At 34.9% G+C, this 22,824-nt stretch overlaps 1 pseudogene; it reads right to left on the reverse strand.

Annotated features, from left to right (window-relative positions):
- Positions 1-18,267, reverse strand: part of LOC129075979 (programmed cell death protein 2-like) — a 58,116-nt pseudogene extending 39,849 nt beyond the window's left edge.
- Between the last annotated feature and the right edge of the window lie 4,557 nt (positions 18,268-22,824).

Genomic DNA, 22,824 nt, shown 5'->3' on the forward strand with positions numbered 1-22,824 from the left:
CTCTGTGTTTTTGTCTCTTTTATGGATTCTAAAAGGATCATTGATTTTTAAGTAAATCAGGTTTTTACTTGTTTGGTAGAGTGATAGCTTACAAGATCCTTGTGTGCAGAACCAGAAACTGGAAGTCTATTTTTCATGTTTTGTATTAAATTTCATCTATCTTTTCCCTAATAATATAGAATAATTCAATATCCTCTTAACATTGTCTCTGTAAGAAGATTAAAGATCTTGACAGCCTAATCCTATTTCATAATATTAAAAAAAAACCCTCAGGTTACAGAAATACTAAAAACGGTATACCCTGGACCAATCTGAAGTCATCATTTAAATCTTAAATGGCTGGTTCTCTACTTGTTATATTGCTTTCTTTAAGTCTCTGCTTATTTACTTCATAGAATACTAGTTATCTTTTAAAAATACTCATTAGACCCCTTTGCTTTCAGATGCTCTAATATTTATGCTTATTGGGGACCTATTCCCAAACAACCTGGAATACAGCTTGTCATAAATTCTAAGCATATAAATATGGTACACTTTTCCTAAAAGTCAGATTCATGCCTTAATCTACTACAGAATGTATAATATCATAAATTCCCTTTTCTCCTCTTTGTGTTAAAGAGTTGTAGTCTCTTGAGGTCTAGTTTTATAATTGATTATTTAGAATTTATTTGTTTAGCAAATATTGTGTCTGTTTTATGGTAGTGCTTAGAATCAAGAATAAACATACAGAATGATCTTTCCTAATGGAATTTACAGTTTAGTGGAGACCTTTAAGGACATTGTTCAAAACTTATTACAACATACTATGAAATATTATGTTATATATCCATAATAATGGAGGCCACACTTAGGGACATCAGATATAAGAGGCATATTTTTTGGATTGTCTCATTCAGTACTTAGTCATAACTCTAAACTTTCTGTTCTATAATGTGTCCAAAGCTAAAATCAATTTTCAGTCTTCTTAGACCTGGGGCTCCCCTCATAAACTAGATTTTACTTGAAGAAGCACCCATTTCATATTAGAAAGGCAAAAGTGGGCAACCTGTGGTAACATCTGAGAAAATCATAGCTTTGGTAGTTGTGGTACAAGTTCAAGTGCTCCTAGAAACACAGGAATTGAGCAGCGGACATTGAGCAGCGGGCAGTGGGCTTTACATGGGACCATTCCTGTGGGTTGGCTGTGTATTTCTCCAAAATGTATGCTTCTGCCTTGACTATATAGCAATCAACCTTGTTTTCCTGGCCTGGAAGAAACTCTTTGTTACCTTAATACCCTTTAATGATGCCCTTTCTTATTAACCTAGCTAAAGGAGATTCTATGTTCTATAACAAAGACCTTGACAATAGAGTATGCTTTTTAAGTTCCATTGAAGGGTTTTCTTCAGGATCCTACATTCTCAATGATCTTAAGTCTGATTGTATATGTTATTTTTATGAGTTTGAGGTGCCCATAACCCATAGTTGCATTCATTTGTAATCTTCACCAATCTGTGCTGAGAACCTGGAATCTGATTTCTCTAGGTGGTTTCTGTTTTTTGATCTTTAAATTGGACTCAAGAATCCAGACTAATGGCAATCTCTCTTGAAGCATAAATTTTATTCTGTCCCATTTTTGCAGACCATAGAGGTTTTTCAAAAACCCTGATTTAGGAAGCTCCTCTGCCAAATACTGGATTTAAAATCCTAGCCCACTGCACTTAAAAACCTCATGTCAGGGTCTGAAGTCTTAAGTGTTCTGAGTATCACCTCTCACTTATCACCCTCCTTTTTTTTTCATTCTTCATTTCTAACACATGTGGAATTCACTTTTATTGTTTTAAGTTTATAAAATATTAAAATTTTGTTTAAAATATTTTTTGACATGGAGTTAGTGAGGTCATGATTTATGTCAATTTATTCTTTCATCTTGCTATAAGTCTGTATCTACAAATGTCCAGGAGCATTAATCAAAATGATTAGAGTATATTATTATTAAATTGTAACTTTTATGAGCTGATAATTTTCTACAAAAAGGGCAATTGTTTGCACATAGTTTTATGGGGAGGAGAAGATACTCAAGGAGAAAAGCTTTTTGTGCATTACAGCACCATCTAAGGTAGAAGATATTTTGTTTTGGGGCACCAGAACTAATTATGAAGAGCTGTGCTACACATTATGATAGCTATGAGCTACACGTGACTATTGAAATTTAAATTAATTAAATAAACTAAAAATTTAGTTCTTCATTTATACTATCCATATTTCGAGTGCTCGAACATGTACTAATGGCTGCTGTGTTGGACACCTACTCTGTGTCTGACACTCTTGTAATCATTGGCATTAATGGGACAGAGGCCCTACCTGAAGGAGTGATGCTTTAGTTACGGAAAAGAGAGAGTAAACATGTAATTAAGTAAACTACATTTTAGGTATTGGCATGCAATGACAAAGATAAAATAGGTTAATATTATAGTGACTAGAGGCTGCTTTACGTGTAGATTGATTAGCAAAGGCTTTCTAAGTTATCTGTTGAATGGTAACAAGATGAAAAAGCACAACAAATTTTAAGAGTGCATGAGCCGATAAAGCAGTAAGTGCAAAAGCCCAAGCAAAAGAAACTTGACATGTATCAGGTGCAGACAAAGGCCAATGTGACTGAAGATTAGTGAAAACGTTAAGAATGGAGGGAGATGAAACCAGAGAAGTTAGCCTAATAGTTTGGATTTTCTTCTGGCTTTAGTGAAAAGTCACTAGGAATTTCAAATAAAATAATAACATAATCTAGTACATAGTAAAAACAATGAATAAAATGAGAGACAGCAGAACAAATTTAACAGAAGTGACTCTAAGTTTTGAAATCATTGTTACTTCTTCGTCATCTATTATTATGCACATTTCCAGGGTATGAGAAAAGGAAGCTCTCCTTATAGTCTTCACTGATAGACTTCCCTGCCCTACAGTTCACTTAGTGGACTTTTGGGGGGCAGGGATCTTGATTTATGGAAGGAATAGATTTGTGGGGGGAGGAGGATGGAATCTGGTAGTAACTTAGGGTGGAGGAGCAGGCTGCATTTATTGGAAAGGAGTCATGTATGATGCCAATTTAACCAAAGTTAGAAAAAGAAAATATAAATTATTGCATGTAAAAATTTTTTGCAAGTAAATTAAATGTGCCTCATTTATTCCTCATCTTATCTCACTAATACAATGAAAACTAAGGATTGATATCTTCTTTTAAGGATATCAGTTAGCCACAACGAGATATCACCTCATGCCTGTCAGCATTGCAATCATCAATAAATCAGCAAACAACAGGTTGGCAAGGATGTGGAGAAAAGGGAACTGTTGCACATTGTTGGTGGGAATGCAGACTGATGCAGCCACTGTGGAAAGCAGAATGGAGTTTTCTCAAAAATTAAAAATGAAACTGCCTTATGACCTAGCTATTCCACTTCTGGGAATATATCCAAAGAAACCAAAACACTGACTCAAAAGAATATATGCACCCTTATGTTCATTGCAGCGTTATTTACAATAGCCAAGATTTGGAAGCAGCCCAAGCAGATAAGTAGATCAAAAAACTATGGTACATTTACACAACGGAATACAATGCAGCAGAAATAAAAAAAGGAACCCCTACCCTTCACAACAGCATGGATGGAACTGGAGAGTATTGTGCTAAGTGAAATAAGCCAGTCAGGGAAAAACAAGTACCATATTATTCCACTCATAATGTGGAATCTAATGAACAAAATAAACTAAACAAAACAAAATAGAAAGAAACTCATAGATAGAGGAAAGACAGCTGTCAGAGGGGAGAGGGGTTTGGGGGCTGGGTAAAAAAGGTGAAGGGATTAAGCAAACAAAGTAAAACAACTCATAGACACAGACAATATAATGATGATCGCCAGAGGGAAAGGGGGTTGGGGGGGTAGAAGAGGGTATAGGAGGGATAAATGGTGATGGAAGGAAACCTGACTTGGGATGGTGAACACACAGTACAGTGTACGAATGAAGTATTATAGAATTGTACAGCTGAAACCTGTATAATTTTATTAACCAATGTTGCCCCAATACATTCAATAAAAGAAAAAAAAAGAATATCAACTAGCTACCTGCATATGACTCTTTTGAAGCCCCATTAATGCAACTATAATGGGGCATATGTAAGTTCAAAGCACTGGAGGATAATATTTTCAACCCTGTCTGCTTTGTTTAACGAGACAATGAATTCAGTAGACTTAAAATGCGTCGTGTCTTGTAAATCACTGGGTTATTAACTTTAATAGGGTGAATGAAGGTGCTGCTCCCATCTCCATTTTACTGCATTAGGAGTCTAGAAATAGCTGAGGAACACAGGGTAGGGTAATAATCACCGCATTATTGGCTCATAAGAGTGACCCCCTTATGTGTGAGGGATTTAGAAGGAAGGTGCATTTATGGGCATGAGAAAAAAAGAAAAAAAATTGAGATAAAAACAATCTTACATTTTCTCTATTTTCTCTGTTCAGTCAGGGCATTAATTGAGTGGCAAATTAGAACTAGTGTTTACAGGCACAAGTTATTGTTCAATTTTGCTTATTTCCCTAATCTTTGGTGGTTTTATGAGTTTTAATTTTAGTATAGTAGTGAAAAACAGTATAATTGTTGTACTTCTCTGTTTTACTTAGAGAGAGTCTCCCAGAATGCGCTTAACCCATCTCCTGGTGAGCGGGATGCAACTGAATGTGCCATGGTGCGCCGTAACATTTCTCCAGTGGTCCCGAAGAATTTAGGCTATGCTAGTGCCTTAGTGATTAGCGTCTGCAGACTTGGGTAATATCAATTTTTTCTATATAGCTCAGTATATTTTGAACTGATTTGACATTGATAATAGCTGGGCTGGTTAGGGATATGAGCAAATTCTGCATTTCAGGGACTAATTGATATATCAAGAGAGTGCAGTTGTCATAATTAGGAAGTAAGGTCATTTAAGCCACCATAGACACAAGCTACTGCTGTAATAAATTGAACCTACAAAATGTGGAGTGGCTCAGTTATGCATATGCAATCTTATTTTATTTAATATCTCTTCCTTGTTAGAATGTGACTCTGGCCTTAGGCACTGGGCTGAGGAAGCATTACTCCATTGCCAAATGGCAAGGGTATATGGTTCTCTTCCACTCCTAGGTTTGTGAGTTTTATCAAGCAGAACATTATGCATAGGTAAAGAAACACTTTTGCTTTGTCTCTTATCTAAATTAATGAAATGACAGAGGCCCTTCTTCTGAGTCACATTTGTCATTGTGCAGTTAAAATCATGTGAATTTTCTACCTATCCTCTAAAAAATGTTAATTTCTGTACTATTATTTGAATCAGAGAAAAAATGGAATGTAAAGTAAAATGTGATTCAAATTTTCTGGTTTTTACTGGATGAACCAACCTCGGTAACTTTGCTCTATGAATTCTTACTTATCTATGCTAATTGTATCGAGAAGGGAAAGAAAAGTTTCCTGCCCTTTTGTTCTTCCTGGATTTAAAATCAGCGAACAGATGCAGTAATATAAACCTGCATTTAAGTCCCTTATATTTGTCTTTATAGACACAATTGTGAATTGTGTTCTTCCTACATTTGTAATTAGAGGGTGAAACAGATGGCAAAGGCTCAGTGTAAAGAGATGTCCATTAAAATAACTTCTGCTGCCAAGTGACTGCTCACTCCAAGAGGAGAACTCAATTTCCTCCATGCAAAACGGAGCAGCAGCACATACCATTCTGAGCAAACTTCGTTATGCAGGACAACTGACACAGTAGCTGGAGCATACATTGAAAATACTAAAGCTAAAAATGTACAAATAACATAATCTTTTTTTTTTGATGAGCATTGTTGGAGGCAGGAGTTGAGGGTCAGATGGAAGCCCATCAAAGTACCATTTAATATGCTAACCATATCTGCTGTGGGCCTGCTGTGGGGTGTACAGCAAATGTGTTGAATAATATGTTTTTTTCTTTCTGAATTTTTAGCCATTCTTCTGGAAGCAAATGCAGCACCACATGTCATGATTTTTTTTGGGGGGGGATGGGGGCTGTAGTGATTAGAGATATATCCCTCTATGCATTAAATATATATTTAGGAAGGAAACATAAGACATTTTAACTATCATATGAGGCAACAAATGTAGTGATTAAGAATGAGGATTCTGGAGTCAGTCCCTCTGGGTTTGAATCATATCTGCCATTTGCCTGGTGAGTGGCCCTGGGGAAGTTACCTAAGAACTCGGGGCTTCAGGGTCTTCCTATGTTAAGTTGGGACGACTGAAAATGCTCATCTCAGGGGCTCCTTGTGCTCAACAGATATTATTGAAATTTTATTACTAAATAAATAGAATGTCATCACCAGAATTTTATTTAATGTCATCCTAATATTTTGTATTTACTTAATTTTTTTTCTCTTAACAAAAACAACTTTAGGAAGTCTTTAGTTTCGAGAGGAGGCAACTATAGGTTTTCTGTAAAAGACAAAAATAAGTGGAAGTGAACTCCCTAACATGCGAGGCAGATCTGTATATGACTACAAGTCTCAAGTTCTAATCTTGGAAAAGTTCCTTGCCTGGTGCCTGTGTTTTTGACAGCTTTCTTGTCTACACAGAGATGAAGAACTTAAAATAGGAAACTGTTATACAACATGAGAATTACACAGATATTCTTTCAGAAAGGAAACTATATGGATATTTTGGTAACTCAGTATGGGAGCATCTTCCATTTTAGTGGCACAAACATATGCGTCCGTATCAATCAATGTAAAAATATCTTTGATACTTTACATTTTGTACTATTCTGGACACTGCATTTGGAAACCAACTCCAGTTGTGTTTGCAGGGAGCCCATGTTTTAACAGGATGAACAGCTCTGTCTTTTCAGCTTTGTTTTCTCTGCAGTACACCCAGGAAAGGAGAAAAAATATCCACAGACCTCTGGGGTCATCTGTCAGGTTACTAGAACCCTCCAGGGTTTACTGTCAGTAGAACTGCAACCAGAATTTAAATATTGTGTCAACTTCATGTATGACCTTGGTCGTTTCTTTATCTTCACTTTAAAGAGATTGGAATTCATTATCTTAAAGAGTTGTTATGAAGAATAATGGCATTAGTCTAGTATAGTGCCTGGAACACATTTGATATTTAATAAACAGAATGATTATTTTTCTCTTTCTTTTTAGATTTCTACCCCAATGCACTCTACTTCAATGCACTCTACTTCAATGCACATAATTCAATGCATTTTATTTAAGGTACTATTTAAAGCCTAATGCTCATAATACTATGCAGTTCTTTTTGTTAATAATTAGTAATGGATGGTTCAAATTCCAGATATGTGTCTATACCTGAGGGCATCAACTTTTACATCAAACATCATATTTAATGTGAAAATAGGAATAATAATAGCTAACATTTACATAGCACTTACTGTACACCAGACACTGTTTTAAACACTGTTCATATATTCATTCACTTAATCCTCACAACAACCCTAGGAAATAAATATTACTATTTTTTTTTTTTTGCCACAAGGAGGTAAAAGCTTGCTCAAGGTCACACAGTTAGTGATTGGAGAAGTCGATATTTAAACTCAGCATTTGTCACAAAGTAAATGTATACAAGCACTATGCCTCAAGTTAGAGAAGTCTCATAGTCAGGAACAAGAAAAGCAGCGCATTTTACAATATTTGACTCATGGTCCTAACTCTGCAATATAAACAAGAAAAAATGAAATTAAATATTGAAGAGAAAAAAAAAGCATTTTTCTATGAGAACAATATTATCATCTATAGAGAAATTCCAAATGATCAATTGACAAATTGTGAGTAATAGTAAAATAGATCAGTAAAGTGACCTTGTACAAAAATCAAAGTACAGATCATTTTTAATAAATAGCAATTAAAATATAAAATTACTTCTATTCAAAATAAGAATATAAATTATAAAGTGATAAGGATAAATCTTGTAAGCTTTATGCTAAAAATATAAAATTCTAAAGCTAGACTTAAAAAAAATCTAAAAAAATGAAGAAATATATCATGTTCATGGATGTAAAATCTCAATAGTCTAAAATTTTAATTTTCAAAATAATACTTAAAGTTGATACAATTGTCAGAGAATTTTCAACAGGATTTTTAGTGAAACCTGAGAATCAACTCTAAAATTTATATGGGAAAAACATACAGAAAAAGAGTAAAAACAGTTTTGAAAAACAATAGTAACTGTCTTATCAGATATCAAAATATAATTGAAAAAATGTAGTAAATAATACATTGAGATATTTAATGGAACATAAAAGAGTATCAAGAAATGGACTAATAGAAGTTTAATATGCCAAAAATGTCTTTTTTGCTCTTTTTTATATTTATTTATTTTATTTTATTTTTTATTGTTCAAATACATTTGTCTCCATTTTCCTGCCACCACTTTCCTCTACCCCACCCACTCCCACCTTCCACCCTCAATCCTTCCCCATTTTGGCTTTGTTCATGGATCCTTTATACATGTTCCTTGATTTGACCCTTCACCTTCGTTTCCTCGTTATACCCCTCTCTCCTTCCTCTTGTTATGTTGGTTTGTTTTTTCTTTCAATGTTGCTGGTTATATTTTCCTTACTTGTTTATTTTGTTGATTAGGTTCCATTATAGGTGAGATCATATGGTATTTGTCTTTTACCCCCTGGCTTATTTCACTTAGCATAATGCTCTCCAGTTCCATTCATGTTGTTGTGAAGAGTAGTAGCTCTTTTCTTTCTACTGTATAGTATTCCATTGTGTAAATATACCATAGTTTTTTGATCCACTCATTTATTGATGGGCACTTAGGTTGCTTCCAGCACTTGGCTACTGTAAATTGCGCTGCTATGAACATTGGGGTGCATAGGTTCTTTTGAATTGGTGTTTTGGGATTCTTAAGGTATAATCCCAGCAGTGGAATTGCTGGGTCAAAAGGCAGTTCCATTTTTAGCTTTTTGAGGAACTTCTAAACTGTTTTCCACAGTGGCTGCACCAGTCTGCATTCCCACCAACAGTGTAGTAGGGTTCCCTTTTCTCCATAACCTTGCTAGCACTTGTTGTTTGTTGATTTGTTTATGGTGGCCATTCTGACTGGTGTGCAGTTGTATCTCATTGTGGTTTTAATTTGCATTTCTCTGATAGCTAGTGATGCTGAGCATCCTTTTAGATGTCTGTGGGTCCTGTGTATGCCCACCTTGGAGAAGTGTCTGTTCAGGTCCTTTGCCCATTTTTTTAATTGGATTGTTTGTCTTCCTAGAGTAGAGTCATATGAGTTCTTCATGTATTTTGGAGATCAAATCCATGCCGGAGGTATCATTGCCAACTTTATTTTCCCATACAGTTGGTTCCCTTTTAATTTTGCTGATGTTTTCTTTAGCCGTGCAGAAGCTTCTTATTTTGATGAAGTCCTACTTGTTTATTCTTTCTTTTATGTCCCTTGCTCTAGGGGACATATTGGTGAAAATTTTGCTGTGTGGAATATCTGAGAGTTTCCTGCCTATGATCACCTCTAGGACTTTTCAGATAAGTTAATAGAATGGAGTTGGGATAATATTCTCTCTACCTAGGTGAACAAAACTGGAATTCCTCCTTTTGAATATTCACAAAAATGTGTTCAAGATGGACCTAGGACCAATACGAAAAAACAACAAAAATGAAAAGTACGCAAATATAAAAAATGAAAAGTCTGCAAATATAAAAAAAGAGGAAAACACTCTGTGACATTAAGGGAGGGAAGATATTCTTGTTAAAAAATGTACAAGAAAACACATAAATAAAAGCTTTACATTTGGTCCTGATATTGAAATAACTGTAAAAATTAGATTATATCATGTCCTTACTTACTTGTCCTTAAGAAGACAAGTATTGAGGCAGTTTAGAGAAGAATTCTATTATCTTGTTGCTTTTGCTATTATTTCAAATATTTCTCAAACTCAAAATATTGAGGTTTAATAGTTTAAAAAATTATGAAATGAATATATTTATTTTTTAAAAAAGCCATTTCTAATTAATTAAAAAATTCTGTTGTAAAATAATCTTGTCAATTTGCACATTTTAAGGCTGTGGCAAAGTTATTTTGTTAAAATATAAAAGTATTTACATTTGGGAGCAATGTTATTTACATAAGAAGAATTTTTGCTTCTACTAAAATATTGTCAAAAAAGAGATCCAAAAGCTATCATATTTCTTTTCCAAAAAGAAGACAATCTTCCTCAGCACTGCTCTGGCTTCTTAGCTTCACCTCCAAATTACACTGTGTTTTAATGTTGAATTAGCTTTGGAATCAACCCAAAAAGACACAGCTGCTCCCAGTGCAGCGCTGCTCTGAGGCTCCAGTATCTGATCCGGCAGCGAGGATACACAAGGAGCGTGAGAAGCATTAGTAAATAAATAGAAGCATCTTTGAGACTTTAAGTCTTTTCTTTCTTAAAAAAAATCTTTATCCAAACCTTTTTAGAAGAGCATGTTGGTGAACTAACAACATAAACTTTGCAATCAGACAAATCTCAGTTGAATTCAGACTCCATCTCTATGAGCTGCTGGATCAGACATTTTCCTCTAGCTCTTCCAGCTAGACCTGTAAAATGGTGATAACAATACCTACATAAATGTTATCATGATAATTACATGAGACATTGCATGTAAAACACTTAGTACCTGATATGTAATAGATGCACAAAAATAATGCATTCCATCAGCTTTAAGGCACCATCATTGTAAAATCATTTTATGCACCACAGGTAAAGAAAAAGACTGCAAATTATGATACCACTGAGAGGCATCTCCATTTCAGAAATGCTAATACATGAGAAATATGTGATTTAGAAGAGATGAAATACAGTGATGGTCTCTTTTATCAAGCTGTTGTTCTATCCAAAAAATGTAACCATTTTAAGTTATATTTGTCATTTGAATTGAGTCCTTAAGAGGTATTTATTTTCTTAAACACTACATTTATATGGGAATATATAAAAATAAGGAGACATGCTCCTTTCTTCAAAAGAATTTATAATGTATTTGGAGAGGCAAATGTGTATTAGTCTTTAAGTAGGTCAGGTTTCTCAAGCAGACATAGCTTCTGTAATCTCTCTGACCAAGCAAGAGTCAGTTAGCCTGTGCTTGGACACATTCCGATGTAACTCTGGCTCAATAACCCTGTCCTGCTTTTTCATATCTGAATAGACCTAGTTTTTAGAATGTTATCACTTCTTATGTTGTATTCAAACTGTCTCAAAAAGCCATCATGTGATTCTAATTCTTTTCTTTCACATATAATGCGAACTAAACGCCCTGCACAAGAGTTTGACAAGTAGGAGATGAGAGCTGTTTTGTCAATCTCTCCTTTCAAAAGCTGTCTTTTCTTTGTGTATTTGTAATATTTAATATCTTCCAAGAGCTCACTAGAAATACTGCCTTACATAGCATAGGTGGTTTACTTCACATAATCTTCAAGTGATCCTCCATGTTTCACACAGTCTATTCATGCCCTAATTTTACAGTGGAAGAAGTAAGTACAGAGAAGTTAAGTAGCCCTCCTCAGCGTCCTGTGTGGACAGGAGGTGGAGCCCCCATCCAGCCCCAGGCCCCTCATTGTTGAGGGAAGGTTATTCGTTAGAGTGGAGGGCTGCTTTTAAAAATAGTCTCATTCCTTCCCAGGCTTCTCAAGACTAGCATTACATTTCTTGGGATATATTACAGTTAATAAAAGTCCTACTTAAAATATAGTATCCCAGACTAGACTTTGGGTGATGAGCATGAAATGCAATATACAGATGATGTATTTTAGAATTGTACATTTGAAACTTATATATTAGCTAATGTTACCCCAATATACTTAATTCAATTAAAAAAGAATAAATGTGAATTCTCTCTCTCTCTCTCTCTCTCTCTCTCTCTCTCTCTCTCACACACACACACACACACACACACACACACACACACAGCATTCCAGACAGGAAACAGTTCTTCAGAAGTGAGCTGATTCTATAAGGGCGAAGGAAACCTATTGCCAGCCTTGGCATTGATACAGTTGTGTTCTGCTGGCGACCTTACACTTGCTTCGCAGGCATATACAGCATGCAGGAGGGTATTTGTGAGAGGGTGTTCAAGTGAAAACCTGAGGATCTCGTTCTGTAAGCTTGTGTCAAAATTTGTAGCTTTCATCTCTTGAGCTTGTGCTAGTGTTTGAGAATTTTTTCAATCTACGTTTTGAAGCGATATAGAAATTGACATTTGTGTTTATTAAAGTCATGGTGCATGTAGAGGATTATTGAGATATTTTAAATTTAAAGTTTATTCCCCAACGTGTTTGTATATTAACCATTCCCAGGAGGAATAACTACACTTAATGATGCACTAATTTTTTTATTTCATTTCTATATCTATTCATTATATGAATTTAGGTCATCTTCAAAAGAACTCTGCCTCTGAGCAGCCAGTAGTCACTGTGGGTGAGTAAAATTTCTGCTACATAATTTCTGCATGTATCTACTTGTCTACATCAGAAAGCCATGTGGCCATTTTTGGGGGGAAACATTTGTTGTACCTGACATATTGTAATTGTTATGAAGACTAGGTGATCCTTGCAGTTATGTGAGAAAGATTCTGACAATCCCTAGAGCCTGATGATAATCTTTATCATTTATTTTTGAATTTCTGGCTTACATCATTTTTGGTGATTACAACCATTTAAAGTCCAATCACTATACATTAATAGTAAAACTGCTTCTCTATTGGATACTTTTTACTTCTAAGATCTGGGACTTGGTTAAAAAGTTTACCTTCTGCAAAGCAATACACTTGTGATTTAATAAATGGCATCTTATCATTCAGTTTTCGTTGCTTGCATTTAAAATCCATCTATTCCTCTGATAACTTAAAGTTAATATTCCAAACAGATGTAGACTGTTTACTTTGCTAAGAAAGGGGAACAAAATTTCAAATAGTCAGCACAGGTGTCCCCAGGGGGTTTGCCTCTAAAGAGCTAGAATTTCCTGCAGCTTTGTTTTGTTTTTTTGTCTTGATAAAACCTAGCGTTTGAACTTTAGCAGCACATGCATCTCATGGCTTCAGAGAATAGTTTACAATGAATTTTTTACTATGGAATGTAACTGATGGTACAAAACCAATCCTCCAATTCTTTGGGTCAATTTCCAAAAAGGTATTATTTTAGTTTTGCCCAAAGCAGAATTCTCCTGCTCTCCTGGCTTCCTGCATTTCCTTGCTGCTTCACATTTTACCTATGGAAGGGCTTGATATGAATCTGAAAACATAGATTTCTCTGTGTAATTTCTTTGTAGATAATAATAAGTTTAAGTAAATTTATTGGTTGAGGTCTCCCATCATTGCCTTTTTCACTGTTCAGAAAAGTACCCATTTGTTCTCATTTCTTGTCATTTTTTCAGATGTAAACAAATGTTTCTCCAAGAATACACATTTTTCCCAAAATGGGGCCAGTTGATCTTAGGATCTTAGAATTCATTTGTTTCAGCACCTGATCAATGGTTGAATTCAACTGAAATATAAGGAAACCTTAAAGCCTTCTCTCCAAGGCAGGCCATTTTGGACAGTATTATCTGCTAGCTGGTATTACCAAAGGAGACTTTACCAAAGAGTTAGCCATAGATTTTCTTTAGTTAATTTTTTTCCTACAATATGGGAAAAGCGTAGAAACTTAATTTGCTTACAGTCATATGAGTCTTAAATGATGTTATCTATTGTTATGTGGTTTGTGAGAAAATCTCATTTTTTTGCAGATATATAATAAATATCTATTCAGGTATCTTGTTATATCCAAGTTATTCTTTAGAACAATTGACCCTCCCTCCCTATTTAGTTGGCTAAAAACATCATGACAGGGTATAAAGAATAAAGAGTCAACAATAAAAACTAATTTTATATTTCAACTTTGCCAGTTCTGGAAACTCAACTAACCACTCTGAGCCTCAATTTATTCTTATGTAAATTATAATAGCAATAATATTTATATGTGTGTGTGTATATATATATATATATCACACAGATATATATACACACATGTATATCTGCATGTGTGTGTCTGATGATAATTACATGGACCTTGTATGTGAAAATCCTTTGGAAAATACAAAACATTTTATTTAACTATATTTAACAAAAAATATCAATATATTTTTAAAGTGCATGCTATAGAATTGGTTCACATGAGCCAAAAGAGCATGGTTATTTTAGTCAGTATCTTACTTATTTCACATGAGAACATTGTAGCACATCTTAAAATTTTATTGTATTTTTAAAAATCAGTATTACCTGGGTGACCTAGCTGTTGCATAAATCATAATATATGATACATTAAAAACGACCCTCTGGTCTGGCACTATTTTCCCAGGAGTTCATTTTGGAAAATATGAAGACTAGACAATAGCCAATTATAAAACCACGTCAATTAATTAGTTTTATTTCTGATGGGAAGTGCTGGACATTGGGGTTGGTCACTTTAGGAAAACAGGAAATGTCACAATTTTCAGGATGAGCGAATGGAAACCCAAGGGAACAGTTACTTAAAGAGCTCTATTTTATCCTCAGTTCCTTAGAAATAGAGTTCATAATATGCTAAATTATACTGGGGGCTGCTATCCTAGGAAAGCAGAAGTGAAGGAAAGGGAAATGAGGCAAGAAAGAAGGAACATCAAAGACACAGTGGGACATTGTCAAGCTGACCACAGCTTCTCAAGAAAACACATGGCTCACACGTGACCTCTCAGAAGAAAAAGGAGTGAAATTTACTAGCTGATTCCTCCTAGCTTCCTGTCTCTTGTTTCTCACCAAGCCAAGTCTGACCCACTGAGTGTTCACACCTCTGCAGATTTAGGTTATTTTACATGGACTCTCAGGGCAGCTGTTGGGGAAACCAGAGACAGTGGTGGAGATGATCAGACCTCACCTCTAAAGAAGCTGAGGCTGCAGTGTTGTCAGTTGATGAAGTGGCTGTGGTCGCCAGGGCTGTACCACGACGGCGAGAACAGGTGGAGCAGTCACTGGGGCCCTCCAGCCAAGCAGGAGACCCGAGGCCTACGGCAGAGCCCTGAAGGCGAGGGGGGCGTATATGCCGATTTGGGGTAAGTCTTCCCCGCCCCCAAGACTCCAAAAAGAATTACATAACTTGCTTTATTAAATAGGAAAATGCAAGAAACTTTTCCAGAGCCATAGAACGAATCTCATCTACTCAGAAGATTGTAACCTAGGAAAAAAGTATCTTTGGATCCCCTATCAACTCCAAGCCATACTTACAAAAAGTCATTTATGCGAATGACTCTGCATGTTGTAAATGACCAAGATCATTATCATCTAATTGCAATCATTATCATTACCTAATGGTATTTCTGAAAGAGACCACCTGCCCATTTCTAAGCAGATGCACCAAGTGATGGATTGACAAGCAGACCATTACATTAGGGTACATTAAAATAGGTGAAGAATTTAATTTGGAGTTAGACCAAGATAAACTTGCCTTTACCTTCCTGAATAGAAAACATATTTAGAAGAAGGGTGTTTTTTTTTTTTTTAGGGTTGTTGAAATTTTTAAATAGTTTATTTTTTCATTTTGTTTGTTATCCAGAGAACAAAAGAAAGTATACTGCAGTTAAAAAGAAAAAAAAAATTATGTTCATTCTGACTGTGAAAAGTAGTATACATAGAGATTGGAAAATAAATAAATAGAGCTGATTAGCAAATATATTAAAAGTGAAGATTTACCATTTGAAAACATTTGCTATTAACACATAGTCTCCCCCTGAAAGAGATAAAGATACATTAAATTGAAAGACAGAGGAAAATAAAGGCTGCTTGGTGGGATCATTATTGGAAAGTCAATAAGCCAATCATCTGAGGGCCAGCTTGGTGACATAACTGATGACTTGTAAAAAATTAATCCTTTAAAACAAGATTTGATTAAATTGTACAAATGAGATTTCAACTTAATCAAACCAAATAAATGCTTTCTTGAGCAGTATAAATTATGCTTGTCTGCATTGGCATATGACGTTCTCAGGATACAGACCACCCGTTTTATTTTTTGTTATTGTTTTATTTATTAGTTAGTTTCTTAATAGCTCTATTTATATATTTTTAAATCATTATTTATTGTTATTCTATTACAGTTGTCCCAATTTTTCCCCCTTTGCCCTCCACCACCCAGCCCACCACCCACTCCCACAGCCGATCCCACACTGTTGTCCATGTCCGTGGGTAATTTGTCCATGTTCTTTGTCTAGTCCCTTCCTGTTCTTTCCACATAATCCCCCTCCCCACTTCCCTCTGGTCACTTTCAGTCTGTTCCATGTTTCTGTGCCTGTGGTTCTATTTTGTTCGTTACTTTATTGTTCATTAGATTTAGACTTCCCATTTTAGAGTGAAGTACTCTATTTAACTGCTTGTATCATGCCTAATAGAAAATGTACTGAACATGATGGTTATTCCATTGAATTTTGGAAGCACTTAGAAACACTAATGGTCTCATTTTTCAAACATGTTTAGTGATATAATAAATATAAAATAATTCCCTCTGCAAATCAACATGACCTTTTTATAACAAAAGAGGGACAAAGAGAATCATTACTTTACAGAAATTGTCACCTATAGCAGATACTCGATTGAATTCTATCCTCAGGATTTTATTAAAAGCAGAGACTGTGAGGTGAAAAAAGACATTTTTCTCTCTCACACATAATAGTGTTAGATGAGATCATGAAGAATAGATGATTCCAACAATTTCCATGGCGGATATTTCCATAATGAAAACTTCTAACTCTGTGAGTATAGAAACATAATAGTGAGTCAAATTTTAACATTTATTGTAAGACTAGTTTTATTAGTAATTTAAAAACAAAAATTATTTTTAATATAAATTAATAATTTATCCTCTGAGGTTAGAGAATTGCCTTTTATAATCTGCTAGATAATCGAAAAGCATAGTTAGACAAATTAAAGAAATCTGTCACAAAAAATTCTTCAACATTTGAGAAAAAGTAATGTTTTGCATGGAAGTGAACGGAAAGTTACCATATCAAATGTATAGATGGCATTTAACATAAATTTTCATGTGAAAAAATCTTTAGACATGCAGTATAACAAATAATCACAATTTACAAAGACAATATAACATGATTATTATATAAAGCAAAAGATCAACACTATAGAAACAGATTATGCAATCAACCAAGAATTTGGAATAAAAAATAACAAGATTAGTTGATCCAAATAAAAGTTACAATAATGACTTTTTGGGTTAAGGTGATCCTTATGTTGTTGCTTGAGACATGTCTACCTCTTTTCCCACCCCCTGACTTCTTCCATTCAATACCCTGGAGCATACTAGGCTTTAAGTCCTCTTTGAGTATAAGTGATGCGGTCTTTTTATGATCTGAAAATCTCTCAAATTTCCCCTGACCTGTACAGAGAGTAATATTTCTCCAGGAGAACAAACACATAATGTGATTTTAGGAGGGAGAGAGGGTAAGAGGAAGAATAAAAAAGCAAGTGAATAACATTGATTGAAATAATGCACATAAAAAAAAAATGAGCTCTTTACATAACACATTGGATTTCTCAGAAACATAATTATTATTATTCAGATTAGATTAAAGAATTCATACCTAGGAACTTCATTAACATATGTTCTAAGAAGCCATTGAAATAATATTAAATTAAATCGTATGAATATTTATTAGAGGAATTTACATTTGAATATACATGTTTGACTTAAAGTACTTTCAGTAAATCACTTTTATTTTTATGCCATCAACTAAGAGTCCTCCACAAAAGTACTGCTCCAAATACCTCCACTCCTCCTGAGGGATTACATTTTACACATCCACTCATAGAAAAAATATTGCTATGCTGTTTTTTTCTTTTAAATCACAAGCTTAAAATGCCTAAAGCAAATAAACAAAAACCACCACACACACATACACACACACACACAAAATTATTAGTAAGGAAATCAGAGTGGCTTCTACTGATTTTCATAAATGTATACATGCCAAAGTCAGAGCCTATGTGAGTGAAAGAGAAGAAAATCTATCTGTAAGCCACTAAAGAATAACAGTAACAAAAATTAAATGGAAGCCAGTGAGGAAGTATATATATATATATGTATATGTATATGTATATGTATATGTATATGTATATGTATGCCCCAGCAGAGCAATGTGGGCATGGAGAGTACCCCACGGCGGGTGTGGGGAGGGTTAAGAAGTGTGATTGCAGTCGTCATAACACGGAAAATAAAAGGGAGGCTGTCGTCTCATCAGCAGACCAAGCAAATACACAAGTACTGTAGTCATTCCTTGTCTCTACATGCAAACTGCTATGATAAAATACACACAAAATAAAATTTACCTAAGTGTAACATGTGTTTTGTTAACCTCTACTGGAGTTAGTATAACAGAATTTCACTCTCTCCTTTAAAAAATACATTTTAAAAATTTAAGTGGTAAATTCATTCTAAATGTCTGTTATCTTTAGTATACAGAAAAGTAGATAGGAAAAAGGTAAAGTTTTTGAGATACAAATTTCCTGAAAGAGATTGTTTTCACATTTTCAGCTACTCAGGTGGTAACAATGTCAAGTAGAGATTGTCAGTGTTTGGGGAAGATCATTTTGCAAGTGTGGCTGCTCCAGTTCTTTAACTTGTCATAACTGACTGATATGCAAGATAGATTTTTGCATTTGCTTAAGTGTTGTTAGACAAATCCTCAAAATGATGGGCTGATATAACCTCAGTTCAAGAACTTGAGTGTTCCCGTTCTTCATTGTTTTTTATCTTTGTGAAAATACTCTATTTCTTCAGAAACCAAAGTGACTTTTTTTTTTATCTTTTGCTTCCCTCACTCTCATTACAGCATAAAACTCTTACATTGCAATTTACTTCAAGGACTTTGCTTCTAGCCTCACTGGTATTTTGCCTGTGCATGTATGTTAATTTTCCAGGGTGGAGAAGGAGTAGAATTATGTAGTTTATTCTGAGATGAGTTATAATTCACCAGTGTTGTCGGATGTGTGGGAAAATAAATAACTTACAAACTAAGTGACCTGTTTAATCCACACAATATCTTTCATATGAACACATGAGGGAAGGGATTTGAACAGATAAAAGGCTCATCCTGAATCTAGTAAAGCAAGAAACTGTAGGGCATACAGCCAACATCTGACTGATACAGCTCTCCATGCCTTTTATCTGGCTAAATAAAGTTTATTCTCCTCAGTCAGGCTGTAAATATTTTTTTCAAATCCCGGTAAACCAACAGTAAAACCCAACTCTCAATTTTATGCCATATCCTCAAAGGCACACTAAAGTTTCAGTTTCCTCTTAACAAAATGATGGTAATTTTTGAAAGTGACTAGTTGAGCAACGTTTGGCAATGAAACCCTAGGGAAGATGACTTTTTTTGTTTAATTTGAGATTTTCGGAACAGAGATTTTTTTTTTTAATATTTAAAAAGATTCACAGGAAGGCAAGTTTGCAAGACTTTAGCCAACTCTTTCCCATATAAACAAAATTCTGTAAAAAAAAAAAAAAAGGCTTGGGATACTTTCGTTTATATTTCTGTGTTTGGATTCATTTAGAATTGGTATGATTGAAAGAGAAAGTTGCATATCATGCGATATAAAGAGACTGCACTTCCAGGACAACTAGCATTCAACTCTAAGTCTAGAATCCAATGCAAGTTAGGAGTGGGTTGTAAACCTTGCTAATGCACTTCCCATGCCCAATTCCAATTTCCTATTATATCTCCTGAACGTAGTTTTAAAGGTAATCCCTATTTTAAAAGAGGAACCTGAAGCAGCTTTTACCTGAACAAATACCCTCTATTGTTTTAAACACACAGTTAAATAAAGACATGACTCAGCTTACCCTCATTCAGTTAGTATATTATTCAATAGTTTTAAAAAATAAAATAGGAAATAAAAAAAGAAGATTGTCACCTGAATTTAATTGGGAACAGAAGAGTGGAGAAAGGGTGGATAATCAATCCTGGACAAAAAAGCGAGGGTGAAGAATAGGAAGGAAAAACATTTTATTTTTCTACTTTAAGATTAATTACAAATAGAAAACTATAGTTCAAATCAGGACTCTCTGATATCACTGTACAAAAGGTACCTGCCTCTCTAAGCAATTAGAAATATATGCAATAGAAATATATGCAATAGAAATATTTGTTTCCTCCAGCTCCTTGTTCTTCCCTCTCACCTCACTCACTGAAAATGGAAGACAAACTAGGTAGAGAAGCTGCAACACGAGTCGTCAAAGTTCTGATCATCTAACCTGGCACAGATTGGGGTTATGGGAAGGTTAAGTAGTAAAATGGGAGAAAATTAACTTGTCACGATAAGATTGTGAGGCTGGCAGGCACAAGTTGTTAGGTCCCTCTGTGTGGCTGTGGCACCTGCCTCTGAGGGTGCCAGGCCAGGAGGAGGTCACACCCTGGAGGCTGGATGACAATCACTGATTTAGCCACCAGCCCAGGGCCAACCTAGTTTTACTAAGTAATATCTCAGACTTGGAGATGTCTGACAAGGTATGCGTAGGAGGATAAATTCTTGTTCAATGTACCCCAAAAACAAGTATGGTTTTATTTTCCTGTTCTATTAACTGCAGAAGACCATGGGCACGTATTTAACTAGATAACAATCAATGAACCACAAGAAAATACTTGCTGAGGAATGGTTATGGGAAGCAGAAACAGATTATTTCTTTTTTAAAATACACAATATTGAATTCCCTTAGTTAATATGGTAACTTATTTTCATGTTTGATATTTAAAGGTGCTTCTTTGAAACACGGGGCAGTTTAAATAAAACCTATCAGATTTGCAAAAATGCACAAGTTTGACAACATAATTTGTTGGTAAGGTGGTGAGAAATAAGCAGTCTCATGTATTACTGGTAGCTGGGCAAAATTTTCATCACCTATGGTGGTGAATTTGGAAAAATTACATATGAATGTTAGCTTTCACTTTTAGAGATCTATCCTTAAAAACACTGACAAAAATGCCAAAAAAATGCCATAATTAATAGACTATTCACTGCAGTTTTATTTGTAACAGCAAAAGACTAGAAATAACCTAAATGTCCTCAGTGGATTTCCAGTTGAATAAATAGTGCAGTTAAGCAAAGGGGTATGCAGATGGAAAAAAAAGGAGATAGATATATATAATCTCCATATAACCATATATCCTCATGCGAGGGTATCTTTATTGATTTTAGAGGGAAAGAGAAAGAAACATTGATGTGAGAGAGAAACATTGATCAGTTGTCTCTTGTAGGTCCCTGGCCAGGGATCAAATCTGCAGCCTTTTGGTGTATGGAATGATGTTTCAATCAACTGGGCTACTCAGGGCGGAAAGGAATATTTTCACATATTGCTGTGTAATGATCTGTGAATTAAGTTAAAAAAAAAAGGAGAAAGTGTGTATTCTGTGCATCTATTTAAGAAAGAGGAGGATGTAATAAAAATACATGTGCATTTCAAAAGTTGTCAGCAGAAGGAACAGGAATAAAAGTTAGTTTTTCCTCAATACAACATCTTTTGCAGACTTGATAATGTTACTATGTGAATGTTTTATACACCTGATTAAATTAAACTTTAAAAATGCAATCCCTAAAAGGAGAAAGTACATGGCCCTAAGTCTGTACTGAGGCGCTGACATAATCACACAAAAAAGAGTCATTCAAGTGACTTTAAAACACAAGAATTTGATTATACATCTATTATGAGACATATCTCCCAAATAAAATTTTGAATATAAAAAATTTGGGTATTTAAATTATTTCCAGTAATTTTTTTCTTGGTATTTATTCTGAAATTGATGCATTTTGGAATACAACATATACCTAATTATGTTGGTATTATTGGGAATTAGGATTTTTGGCATGGGAGAGAGAAGATTGAGATAGAAGATAAAAGAGATTAATAAAAACTTTGTAGTTCTGAACCTAGAATAACCAGAAGTTTCTGATAAATGGCTGATTCTAATTCTGGGATGAGAAATATTTGAGATAAGCCTGGAATATCATTCTATACCTGAAAACAAAGAGACTTTAAAAAAATTAGTGGAATTGTGTCAAAAGAACTAGGGAAAAGCATTAGAGAGTGCATTTAAAGAAGCTCTCAGTTGCTAAAGATTAATGAATTTATATACAAATGAAAACAAAACTGCAATGAATTAGAACACATCAAATGTATTTACTTCCATAAATTCATAAGAATAATAGTAATAACTGGATTAACTTTGGTGGATGCTGTAACAATTAGTAATAGCAAAAAGGATAAATAAAGTGTAGCAAGTTGTATTTTCCAAGATGATGGCAACAGCACCTATCATCCCATGTGATCTTCTTACAATGACAGGGACATTCCTCCCATTGAAATGTGGGATCCGTATTCCCTCCCCTCATCCTGATGCGCCTGTGACTGTGGTCTACGATTTCCAAGGCTAACTGATAGACACGATACAGCTCTTGATTTTAGAAATCAACTGCTGTGCTAGGGAAGCTGTAGCAGGGGTGTCCACGCCGCTGCACTCTGGGGCTGCATGTGGCCCGGGATGTCTGCGAATGAGGCCCAACACAAAATCGTAAATTTATTTAAAACCTCTTTTTTGCTCATCAGTTTTCGTTAGTGTTTGTGTATTTAATGTGTGGCCCGAGACCACTCTTCTTCCAGTGTGGCCCAGAGATGCCAAAAGGTTGGACACCCCTGCCTACGCCATGTGGAGTGGACTTACGTAGGTGTGTTGCTGAACAGAGTGGGATTTGGCCACCTGCCGCC

Source organism: Pteronotus mesoamericanus, unplaced genomic scaffold, assembly GCF_021234165.1.
Source record: "Pteronotus mesoamericanus isolate MK-2021 breed Mesoamerican mustached bat unplaced genomic scaffold, CSHL_Meso_final contig_56, whole genome shotgun sequence".
Lineage (NCBI taxonomy): Eukaryota > Metazoa > Chordata > Mammalia > Chiroptera > Mormoopidae > Pteronotus > Pteronotus mesoamericanus.